The following is a 12,942-nucleotide window of genomic DNA, read 5'->3' as shown; positions in this document are numbered from 1 at the left end:
CCACCAGAGCTGTTGCCTGTGAATTGAATGTTCATTTCTCTACCATAAGCCGTCTCCAAAGGCGTTTCAGAGAATTTGGCAGTACATCCAACCGGCCTCACAACCGCAGACCACGTGTAACCACACCAGCCCAGGACCTCCACATCCAGCATCTTCACCTCCAAGATCGTCTGAGACCAGCCACCCGGACAGCTGCTGCAACAATCGGTTTGCATAACCAAAGAATTTCTGCACAAACTGTCAGAAAGCATCTCAGGGAAACTCATCTGTATGCTCGTCGTCCTCATCGGGGTCTCGACCTGACTGCATTTCGTCTTTAGACAGATTTGTGAACAATATTTGAGAGAAATAGGCCTTTTGTGTACATAGAAAAAGTCTTAGATCTTTGAGTTCAGCTCATGAAAAATGGGGGCAAAAACAAAAGTGTTGCTGTTTATAATTTTGTTCAGTATAATTGTCACGAATCCTGCCCATGGACTTCCGTTCGATCGCCACCAGAGGTCACCCTTCCATTACATTGACTCTCGCACAATGTAACAAACTGTTGCATGTCATCCCGGACTACATATCCCATCATCCATTGTACTGATTGCACACAGCTGTAACCAACCACACACTCACTATATTACCCCTACTCAGATCCCTTTCAAACTGCCGAGTATTGCTTTAGCGCTTATCGCTCATCGTGTGATAGCTACTTTATGGAGCCATTCTAAATTCCTTAATCTAGTACTGTCTTGTTCTTAGTCTGTTTACCCGTGTCTTGATCCTTGCCTGTTATCTCGTTTTGTCTGATCTCTTCCTACCCTGAAGCTTATAGCCTGTTTTGGAATTACCCTTTGCCTTGCTGTTTCGGACTGTGTTTGCACCTGGCCTGGACTCTAGCTCGTCTTGTGGATCCCCCATTTGCCTCACCCTCAGGATTACGTTCACCATCGACTGACTCGCGCCTTCCTTTGGATACTCTTTTGTCTTGCCCTCTATATACCTGTTTGCCATTGTCTGACCCATGCCTGTTTTATGACCACGTCTCTGTCTTCTATTAAAGCTTTGCAAATGGTTCCGCACGCCTCACGTCTCGTTGGCTCCGTTACAATAATGATTTAAAACGCACTTTAAACTTTGAATTTGACATTATTAAAAAGTGCACTTTGTAAAAGTATACTTAAGTGTTTTAAGGAATATGAAAGTGTACTTAAATGACCTTTTATTTCATTAATATTGAATTATCTGCAAGTACAGTTTTATTTTCTTTTTTTTTACATTTTTAAATGTACTTTTAAGATTTGAAGTACACTACAAGTGCACACTCAGTACAATTAAGCACACTTCTTTTTCACAGAGGACACATTTTCCCACAAAGCTCATGTGAAAATATAAGCTTATAGCAGAGGACTTTTAGTAGAGAACACTGAATTTTTATAAGGAAATGTAAATGTAATCCTACAGAAGTATGTGTTGGATGTCTTCTGCGCTGTAGTCTTCTATTCTCAGTGTAGAGCTTTCAAAAATAAACATGCATGGTGAGATATCTGGTGACAATATACAATTTAAGATTGAAGAAACCATTCATGTACACCATTGTTCCTGACCCCTGAATCCACTAACCCGTGACTGTTGCTGTTGTTGTTCCAAACGTGTTTACATCTTAAAGGAAACTGTAACTTTTTGTTTCATTTGTCATTCTTGACCTGCAGCTTTGAGAAGCATCTCTGAGTCTACTTAGTTTATTAAATCAGGACAGCCTCTCTCATCTGAAAATATGAACCTCTTCCTCTCTCTCTCACACACACAGAGTTTTGTAAGTTTTTCTCTTATTGTGTCTTTCTGCAGCAGTGGCTTTTTTAACACAGCTGAACAAATAAAAGCTGTTATGTGTGCCTGTGAGAACGCTGCATTTTCCAGTTATTTGCCAACATCCCATAAAAGCAGCACAGGTGTTATCTTAGCAACAGAAGGCCAGAGCAGTTTGCCTAAGCAGAGAGTAGAGTTTGAGCACATATCTTGACACAGCAATAATTCAGCAAGTGTATAGGCCTCTGAATGAATAGGTGATAACAGCCATCTAAAGTCACCTGACCTCTCCTGTCACTCAAGATTATGATAAGGTTGAGCGACTCAGTGCTGTTTAGCAAGAGAGACCCATCATATACAACGCTTGCTTTATTAAGTGAAAATATGAAAACTCACACTTGATTGTTGCTCACAAATGCAGTGTAGATATACCTTTTCAAATGGTCAGTTGGATGTCTATAACTGAAGCATATCAGGCATTCAATGCTGATCCTGACTTTGACCAGTAGTACTCAATTTTTCACCATTAGCATCATTAAAAACTCCACCTCAATCATTAAAAACTTGAAACAAAATTGCAAAAGAGTCACAGTGTTTACACATTCCTTCGAATGTCTTACTTGGTTGTCTCTGCATATTAAAGAAATAGTTCACCCAAAAATGAACATTTACTCAACATGTACTCACCCTCAGGCCATTTAAGATGTCGATGAGTTTGTTTCTTCATCAGATTTTGAGAAATGCAGCATTGCATCAGTGTCTCACCAGTGGATGCTCTGCAGTGAATGGGTGCCGTCAGAATGAGAGTCCAAACAGCTGATAAAAACATCACAATAATCCACAAGTAATCCACACCACTCCAGTCCATCAGTTAACGTCTTGTTAAGCAAAAAGGTGCATGTTTGTTGGAAACAAAGCCATCATTAAGACGTTTTAACTTTAAACCATCACGTCTGGCCAAAATATGAGTCCATAATCCATAATCACGCTTCCTCCAGTGAAAAAGTCCATCTCCTGTTGTCTCTCGCATCAAAATCAATTCACATATTTGTTTAGAGCCGTTTTGGACTGTTTTGGTTTGTAAATGGTGCTTGATCTGTGCAGATTTCACTCCTGATTCATGACTTTTTCACTGCAGAAAGCAATATCATGAATTATGGACTCAGCGGTTTGTAGTTAAAAACGTCTTAACGATGAATTTGTTTCTTACAAACACACAGCTTTCCAATTTCACTGATGGACTGGAGTGGATTACTTGTGGATTATTGTGATGTTTTTATCAGCTGTTTGGACTCTCATTCTGACGGCACCCATTCACTGCAGAGCATCCACTGGTGAGCAAGTGAGTGCTCAATTTCTCAACATTTCTTCTGAAAAAGAAACAAAAAACAAACTCGTACTTCTTGGATGGCTTGAGGGTGAGTATATTTTCAGCTAATTTAAATTTTTGGGTGAACTGTTACTTTAAGCTGGGATATATTAAAGTTATTAACATGACACATCTTCTTTATCTGTCACTGTATCTGTTAACTGTTTCACTGAAGGATTTCAGATCATGACATCAAATGACACGACAATCAAATGAAGGTGTCTGTGTCAGGTTTCGTTTATGTGAGTTTTTCCACTTTGTGGCATTCCAAAGTTTTGACGTCTTTGCTAAAATGAAAAAAAGGTCTTTAAATTCAAAACCTCAAACTTTAGACTGCAGACTGATGCATGTTGTAACTTAACCTCCCAGGACAACTGTTTCAACACACCGAAGCAGCTGCTATTTTTGTATTCATCAAATCAATCAAGCAGATGCTTTCAGTCTACAGGCACAGCTGGATTACCACCAGACCACCAGAATCTGACTCTGGCATGTTTTGAATGGCACTTCTTACATCAGCGTGCAAAATTTATTTTCATAGTAGGTTTTCAGGTTGTACTTCAGAGAAAAACGGTGACATCAATCATCACAGCTTGTAAACAAAGCATACCTTGCACAGTGAGTCGCTTTTCAGTGTCTGCCAAATAAATCTACGTATGTACAGTAAGCGTAACTGAATAAATATAGTCAAAGTGCACAGATTACCACACAATAAATGTGCATGCACTTCACTGAAATTGTAACAAAAGATGTTACTCCACATTGAATTGATGGCAAACCCACCCCTTTTTTTATCCCGAGTCAATTAGTCACATGACTTCCTTAATATACAACTATGAATTTATCATAGATTATGTGCGGTGGATACCGTTTTCTTCTTCTTAAACAACAACTGTGACTGAACTGTTTTTATGTCAGTTTTATGAATTTTATTTATACAGTATCTAGGTGTTTCTATCCAGCATTTTTATGCAATATCACAAAACCAATCAATTTCCATTGCATAAAATTGTTGCATATTCACACATGCCATAGAGCTCTGACTTGATCTGTATTGCTACCATCCAAAATGCTGTTAAAACACGTTGCCAGATATGGCCTTTCAAGCTGTGCCAGAAACTTCGTAAGATATAAGAGACCATTCTTTTTAGTAATTTCAGTTTCATCTGCTTGAATGGAGACAAGGGTTTTGTGTGCTGTGTTCCCATTATCTCATAGATTTCCTTATTCTTTATTTCTTTAGTATTCAGAAAAGTTTCATAGGAAAATTTGATACAACAGTTTTTTAGTTTTTTGACTCACTCAAGTAGGACTTTGAAACATTGTTAAAGCGTACTGAAGAATGTACTGACAAACATTCATGGTAAACTAAAACATACACTTTGTAATGATAAAGTTCCTATTTAGTACATTTAAAATATATTAACTTAAAATGTAAAATTGCAAAACACTGTTTAAAAAAGAAATGTCATGAAAGTTTACTCATTACTTTCGTTAATGTTACAATATCTGCAAATACAAGTGTGTTTTATATATTTGAACTAAAGCAGTCTGGCTGGAGAAAAAGCTAAAAAAATCACCGCTGATCTAATAAACTGTATGGTCATGAGATCAGCATTATATCCTCTGAACAGAAAGTATTGCCTCCTGCTTCAGCATCCGCTCTCTGGTATACTGTGAACTAGGCAAGTAGTTAGAAGAGCTAAGATAAGAAAGACAAGGAAATCCCAAGCACCAAGATAATATCAGAGTAATAGCTCCATTATAGTTAGCTGAGAAAACATTGCTGATGTCCATATGAGGAGATCAACTTCCATAGGACATGACAAAACTTGCAGTAATACGTGTCTCATTTGCTTGTAATATTTGTTGAGACTGCCCACTGTTTCAGCCTCTTCATACATTACAGCAGAGTTCCTTCATCAGCAGCGCTCAACTCCACAAAAAATACTCCTTTTGTTGCATTTCAACAATGAAGTCATTGAAGACTGCTGTGGAATTAAAGGCTCCTGACATACATGGCCTCTGTTTGGGCCAGTTGGATAAGATTAGTTGGTAGACTAATTGGCCGAGGCAAAAGAACACACTGTCTGCGGGGTATGTGTTTGAATCTCCCCACTGCTGTGATTAAAGCTGATGAATTGTATTTCCCACCCAAACCCAACCAGCCCTTGAGCTCTTCACTGATCCCCTTTCCATTGACTCAACATTTAGTGACGCAATAAGACTGCTTCAGGTTTCCCAGAAACAGAGGAATTATGACTTTTCTTTTACTTAGTGTTGAGGTGACAATCAGTTTGGTTTTAGAATCAGATCATTTATTTCTTTAATTACCTTTGTGACATTTCTTCCAAAAATATCATTATGCGAAAAATATCTCATTATTGTGAAATGCAAATCATCCTATTCACACACAATGATTTTTCAAACTTAAAACTGTACTGTTTTTGTACTATTGTGTGTGTGTGTGTGTGTGTGTGTGTGTGTGTGTGTTTAATGTTTTTAAAGAGGTTATACTCTCTATCTGTCTGTCTGTCTGTGTATGTGTGTGTGTGTGTGTGTGTGTGTGTGTGTGTGTGTTTAATGTTTTTAAAGAGGTTTTTTATGCTCATGAAGGCTGTATCTATTTGCTCAAAAATACAGAAAAAATGTTGATTTTGTGAAATATTATTGTAATTTAAAATAGCAGTTTTCTATTTTAATATACTTTAAAATGTAATTTATTTCTGTGATCAAAGCTGAATTTTCAGCATCATTACTCCAGTCTTCAGTGTCACATGATCTTCAGAAATCATTCTAATATGCTGATTTATGTATTATCAGTGTTGAAACTGTTGTGCTGCTTAATATTTTTTGGGACCTGTGATACTTCTTTCAGGATTCTTTGTTAAATAAAATGTTTAAAAGAACAGTGTTTATTCAAAGTAGAAATTTTGTGTTACAATATACAGTACTATTCAAAAATTTGGGGTCAGTACATTTTTTCTTTCTTTCTTTTTTAATACTTTAATGCTTTTAATACTTTTATCAGCAAGGATGTGTTAAATGGATAAAAAGTGATAAAGACTTATATTATTAATATTGTTAGAAAAGATATCTATTTTGAATACATGCTGTTCTTTTTTAGTTTTTATTAATCAAAGAATCAAAGAAAAAAGTATTGCAGGTTCCAAAAAGAATATTCAACAGCACAACTGTTTCCAACACTGATAATAAATCAGCATATTAGAATGATTTCTGAAGATCATGTGACACTGAAGACTGGAGTAATGATGCTGAAAATACAGCTTTGATCACAGAAATACATTATATTTTAAAGTATATTAAAATAGGAAACTTATTTTAGATTGCAATAATATTTCACAAAAATTTTTATTCTGTATTTTTTATCAAATAAATACAGCCTTGTTAAGCATAAGAGATTTAAAATAAAAATCTCACTGATCCCAAACTTTTGCACGGCACTGTACATTGTGAGGTCCAAATGTCCAAATGAGGATAGTAAGCCTGAAATGACAGAAATTACTCTTTTTCAAAACTCTAAACACTTATAATGTATAAAAACACTTACAGCTAATTTGTCTCATAAATCAAACTCATAATTATAAACTCAATAAAGAAATTATTAATAATCAGCATAATACAATGTCACTATTTTTCAGAGACACAAAATTAGATTAATAAGTTAATCAATTAACCTCTGACTAATTAAATCTCACAAATGTTAAAATTCAGATAAAAATGGCAAAATAAAGAAGAGCGTAGCCATTCATTAAATGTTCTGAGATGTGATTATGCCATCTGTGATGGGGGAGGGGGCGGTTAAAATAGTATTAAAATAGTTTTGAAGGAATTGTGACATTTTGCATGTTGTGTGTGTGCGTGGGACAATCAGTAAATGTAATGCATGATAGCAGCCTCTCCATCGCCATGTGTGTGTTTTGGGGTTTTATGTGTAGAGTTTAAAGAGAAAGAGTCACAGTTCCAGAAATCGCATCTTAGCAATTGTCAAAAGCTGTAAAACAAGAGCTATAGAGCGGTGATGTGTGGCCACTGTATAAGCTATAAAGCCTCACATGCTCTCGCTGGTTGTTTTGGTAACAGGACTCTCGTGGAGGAGGAGGAGGAAGATGAGGCTCTGTACCAGGCACTGTGCTTCAGAAAGAAACCAGGTGGGAGTAGATGAAAACCAGCGCTTCCCTGCGTTCCCATACGACAAAGAAGAGATTTTCAGTTACAGGATTTCAAAATATATAAAAATTGCCAAAAACATTATGCTAATATATTTGCCATATGGGTTCATTCACAATATGCTTTCAGCATTCTTAGTTGTTTCAATGAATTCACTGTGATGCATTAAATAATCAAGCACTGGAGTTATACACAAATCCAACAAGAATCAAGAACTGTTGAACTCACTAATCAGAATGAAAGCAAGAGATAAACTCACACACACACACACACACACACAGACATGGGAGAGGGTTGATCCTGAGGGAGGTCAGTTCCCTCCATATACTCTTCGCTCATCTGTCATCATGGCCTTATTTCCATGAGTAGTGAAACAGCAACTGCTGTTATTATTATATAAAATACCAGAGTCTGTCCTCAGAAAGCTTTCTGACAAAAAACGAACATGAAATCGCCTCCAATACAATGCAATAGTTTTCATGAAAGCCCAAATGGGGTTTCTTAACATTAAATTAAAATTTAACGCAACTTACATCTGAAAACCAAATAAGTAAAACAATAAATATGAATAACAGTGCATGCATGATAAATGTCACATTTTTAACAATATGTACTGCATGGTTTTGACAGAAAGCATAACGAGAGAAGACACAGGCCACCGCTCTGCATTGGACCAAATAATTGCTTTAATCTAAATACAATCTCTTTACTACAATGGTAATCTTCAAAACATAACAGAAACCTATGCAGTTGAAAATATGCAGTTGCATTAGCTAAATATAGTACATTAGACCTATATTTAGCAAGCAGGACATATTTTTTTGAGTGCAGAGAAATAAGACTGTGAAACACTCACACTCACAGCTGTTGCATATACAGGCTTTGATTTGCAAGAAACTTACAGTAAAAAGTCAAATGTTACTAAATGTTTTCTTAACTAAGAGATTTCTCACAAAAGCATTAAAGCCAGTTGAATCTTTCAGATGTGCTGCTGTGAGGTCTGGATAATTATTTTGTGTCTGGACCTTCAAACAGCATAAATAAAGACAAGCCTGCTTTTCCTGACAATGTTCAGCTGATTAAAACCAGTAAAACTATTTCTTATAAAACGATGAATCATATTAGAATCAAGATAATATAGGTGATATTAATTAAAGTCAAAGTCATATTAGGTCATTTCACCCAATTATTTGACAGCACATTTAACCATGTAATTATATTAAAGGGGTCATATGATGCGATTTCAATTGTTCCTTTCTCTTTGGAGTGTTACAAGCTCTTGGTTCATAAAGAAGATCTGTAAAGTTGCAAAGACTAAAGTCTCAAATCCAAAGAGATATTCTTTATAAAAGTTAAGAGTTAACCACGCCTACCTAAAACGGCTCGTTCTAACACGCCCCCACATGTCTACCTCACAATGTGGGAAGATTTGCATAACACCGCCCAAATGTTCACGCAAAGAAAGAAGGCGTAACTTTTATTCTCGCTGTAGCATTGTTGTTGCCGCCGCCGTCATGTCGTGAAGGCACTGTGTGCTTCGTTGTGAAAGCGAAACTACTTTGTTTGGCTTTCCAAAAGGGGACACAACTGTTCATTACACCGAATACACAAAATAATGTTCTTTTTAGCAGCATCATATGACCCCTTTAATATCTTACAAATGAAATTGTTTACATGAGCGCTTTTTATATTTGACTTTTTGAATCCCTTAGTTATGCCACCAGTCTGCAGGAGTTATTACAGACAGACACAATGATATTACAGATACAATCCACCCATCAAGGGTGCGGTTTAACCTTCCAGTTTATCAAAGTAAAGCTATCGCACAAGGACGTACACCCACCCACCCCGATTCACATCACAGCTCTTTGCGTCACAATTTTCCTTTCATTAGCTGGAAACAATCATGTCTATCCACAAAGCTGCTTCCTGCCTTTGACCAAACTGGCCCCCTATTTCTCTGGAAAGGCACTGCTTTGTGCATTGGTGCTCTGTTTATGTGATATTCCACAGGAAGATTTCCATTTAATGTTTTTTTCCAACTCTCGTGTGAAATTTACCCTTACATCAAATAACAGATGTGGCAGTACTGTAAAATACAATAACAATAAAAGATGCATTAACAGATGAATCACTCACAATAGGATTATCATGCATTAAGAAACTTTTCATGCATTAATGTGTCAATTTTTATTTAATGCAGACTTTATCAATACAAACTAGTAAATCAGTGCCTAGTGCATTTTCCCCTCTGCAGTAGCTTTCAAATGGCATGTGCACTTCTGCATATTCAAACTTGACTTGCCTGCATATGTGAATAGCCTAAATGCAAATGAAGTTTGAGAGCTACAGTATATGTGTGTTTGTGTGCATCATCAAGCAATGTCTTGGCGCTCATATACCTGTTGTTAGGGAATTTGCTTTAAAACACTTACTGTGTTTTTCTAGGTTTTTTTGATGATGCATGTGGTGCAGAAATTGTACACTTCCCGTTTAAGTTTCATTCTCCCTTATAGGATGCCGACTGATTAATTAGCTGCCATAGTGTTTAACTCTAGAAAGGTTTTTATGATGAATCCATGATGACTGTGGATTAAAATGGAAATCCCATATTAAATACAAGTTAAATGATGTAATGATGTAAATAACACGTTAATAATGTAAATAACGTGAATATGCAAATGTTGCGAATTCATTGTATTTTACCCATATGTGAGTTTGCATTTGAATATGTTATTTAAAATGTAACACTTTTTGTGCTTAAGAGTGTTAAACACTTAGGTTCACCAGACAGCTCTTTGTTTGCAGTCGTTTGTTTCTGTGGGAAGTCCAGGAAGTCTTTCGTCTTGTTTACTTCTGCTGCAATAGCATTTTATTTTACTTGTAGAAATTAAGCATGATTTTCTCTAATCTCTCACTTGGTATTAAATAGGACACAGTTTGTAACTCTCAGTAAAAATCAGAAAAGTACACTGTAAAAAAAAAAATCTGTGAAATTTACGGTAAAATACCGGCAGCTGTGGTTGCCAGAATTTTACCGTAAAAAATATGGTAGCAACATTTTAGGTTTTACAGACTTAACTTAAATTCACAATAAAATACTGCATTTCATTAACCAAAAAAACATCAAATATGAAGTGTCATGCAGGGAATTCTGGAAGTGTCAATTTACGGGTTTTCACTGTAAATTGACTTTTTCTTTTTCACTTCCAAAAACCGTATTTTTAACAGTATTTTACTGTAAAATTACATTAAATGTAATTACATTTATTCACCAAATATCGTAAACTTACTGTTAACCAGTTAACAGGTTTTTACTGTAGCATTTTTACAGTCTTTTACTGTTAAAATCACAATAATTTTTACAGTGTATGTTTAATGTAACCCTTAAGAACAGGGCCTAATCAATTCTGGCAGTTTTCTCTGTAAATCAGTGCAAAGAATACTCCTGAACTGAAAACTCTATAAGGACTTTTAGGCCTTTGGTTTTTCCTTGCACTGTTGTTTTATTCATTAGTCACCATTTTTGTCTTTCTCATCTGGTTTAACCCACACTTGGGATCAGTAGTGCTGACACTGCACACGTTGAGGCAGAAATACTTTGTGTCGTGGTCAACGTGAGCAGGAAATGCAGAAGCTGCAGGAAGCCTGACTGGCTAAGAATAGTGCTTACTGATGGAGTGAATCTACTTGAACAGGAAATTGCTTCCTCCATGCAGCAGCCCTCGCCCTAAACCAGTCCTCAACCAACAGGACTTCTGCTTCCAAAAACCCATTTTTGCTGATTGCAGTGATTTTCCGCTGCTTGCAATTCAGACAAAAAAATACATGCACAATCAATACACCATAATTTTTAAACCCAGAAAAAATGCATTTAATGCACTTATCTTGCATGTTTTTTTTTTCATTTATTGAATGTGCACTTGTAGTGTTCTTTAAAATAAAAAAGTATATTTAAAAAAAATTGCAGATAATATAATATACATGATATAAGGTCACTTAGACTTTCATGACTGCTTGTTAACACACTTAAGTATACTCTTTGTAATATTATCTATTTAAAAGTTTTACTTTGAAGTATGTTTTAAATAATTACATTTTAATAATCTCTTGTCATGAGTACACTTTTGGTTGGTGTCAGGATTATGTCTTGTGTAACAGTGTTTTTCATTGATTTTCCAGAGGTTTTGTTGATGAATTAAAAATGAAACAAAGGTAAGATACGCTTTCTTATTTAAAGTGCTCTCTTTGAGGAGAGAAATGAGAGAAATAACATTTTAAGTGTAATCCAGTCAAATAATTAAATAAATGTTCAGATGTTGTTGATTAAATCGGTTGAACACTCTTTCACATGACAGAACTAAAAGCCAAGAACCTACAGTACAGCACAGCAGTTTAACATCTCGGCCCATCAAAGTGATGTACAGTGTTTGCAACATTAACTGCTTGCGTAGCTTCTGCCCTGGGCCAGAACAATTAAGACTATATGCCAGATTGATAGAAAGGAGGCTTCCCATGAGGGATGGAAACCCTCTGAAAGGTCAGATCTACCCTGAAAAATAATGCATTTGTGTGTAAATAAATATTTTTTCATAAAAACCGCTTGTAATGATCACTGTTTAAAAAAATAGAATGGTAATTTTCTTCCAGGTACATTATCCATTAATTTTGTGGACATTTCCATGAACTCTAAAGCACAGCGCAACGCAGTGCAAAATTCAAACTCAAATAAATAACACGGAAAATTGATTCATACGAATACAGTACATTGTGCCCTATTTTTCTGGATTTTTTTAGAGTGTACAAGTCATTGCAGCAGTGATGGGGCCAGAGCAGATTTAAGTGCCTGATATAGTTTTTGCAAGTACAGACTTCTTTGAAATTGTTTATTGATCTCTGACTGTTGAAGCCAGACATCAAGTGCCACCATAAATGACAAATTTAACAATTTAGCCTTAGGAGCTTCAGAAGTTTGTGGAGAGCCTTAGGTGCTACACAAAGCATCTTTCCTCATTCATGTGATGCTTAAGTCAGTTGGAAACAATATCATCTTCTTCTTCTGATGTATAGGAATTAAAGTATCCTACAATTCTAAAGTAACCTACTAACTTCTCACTGCTTGTTGTAATTAGATGGGCCACTTTTGCTGATGTGTAATTGCGGGCAGATGAGATAATGAATTTGAGTTTCTGTTTGATTTTAGAATGAGCCCTTTTTAATGCTTATACTGTCTTTGAATGATTGTATTCATGAGCACACATGAATGCTGTGATTATCTGTAAAATTTTCTTTTAAACTCAGTATTTAATTTCAACTGTTTTTTTTCCCGAACTTTAAAGCAGGTGTATACAATTCATATGATGGTGATGAACAATAATGATAACATTTGCCAAAATGGACTGCTCATGAGTTGACATGCGCAACAAAACTACATTTCCCATAATTCTCTATGACACGCATGCACATTTTTTTGCTCTTCATTTTGTTTTATTTATTGCTATAAAAATTTTCTGTCTTTGTCAGTAAGTTAAAAAAAGACAAAGAAATATACTTTTTTTTTTTTTTTTTTACCAAAATCACCACAATTT

The 12,942-nt window shown here is 35.7% G+C and overlaps 1 long non-coding RNA gene across 1 annotated transcript in view; it reads right to left on the bottom strand.

Moving 5' to 3' along the window:
• Positions 1-8,052: 8,052 nt before the first annotated feature.
• Positions 8,053-12,942, bottom strand: part of LOC107702568 (uncharacterized) — a 16,289-nt gene continuing 11,399 nt past the window's right edge. The window contains exons 2-3 of the long non-coding RNA XR_001635775.1: positions 12,460-12,465; positions 8,053-8,063 (exon numbers count right to left, since the gene is read on the bottom strand). This is a non-coding gene — a long non-coding RNA (uncharacterized LOC107702568). The remainder of the gene's footprint in view (positions 8,064-12,459; positions 12,466-12,942) is intronic.

The sequence above is a fragment of the Sinocyclocheilus anshuiensis genome, unplaced genomic scaffold, assembly GCF_001515605.1.
Source record: "Sinocyclocheilus anshuiensis isolate Anshui unplaced genomic scaffold, SAMN03320099.WGS_v1.1 scaffold210, whole genome shotgun sequence".
Taxonomy (NCBI): Eukaryota; Metazoa; Chordata; class Actinopteri; order Cypriniformes; family Cyprinidae; genus Sinocyclocheilus; species Sinocyclocheilus anshuiensis.
The sequence above is the reverse complement of the archived record's forward strand: the minus strand, read 5'-3'. Positions and strand labels throughout refer to the sequence as shown.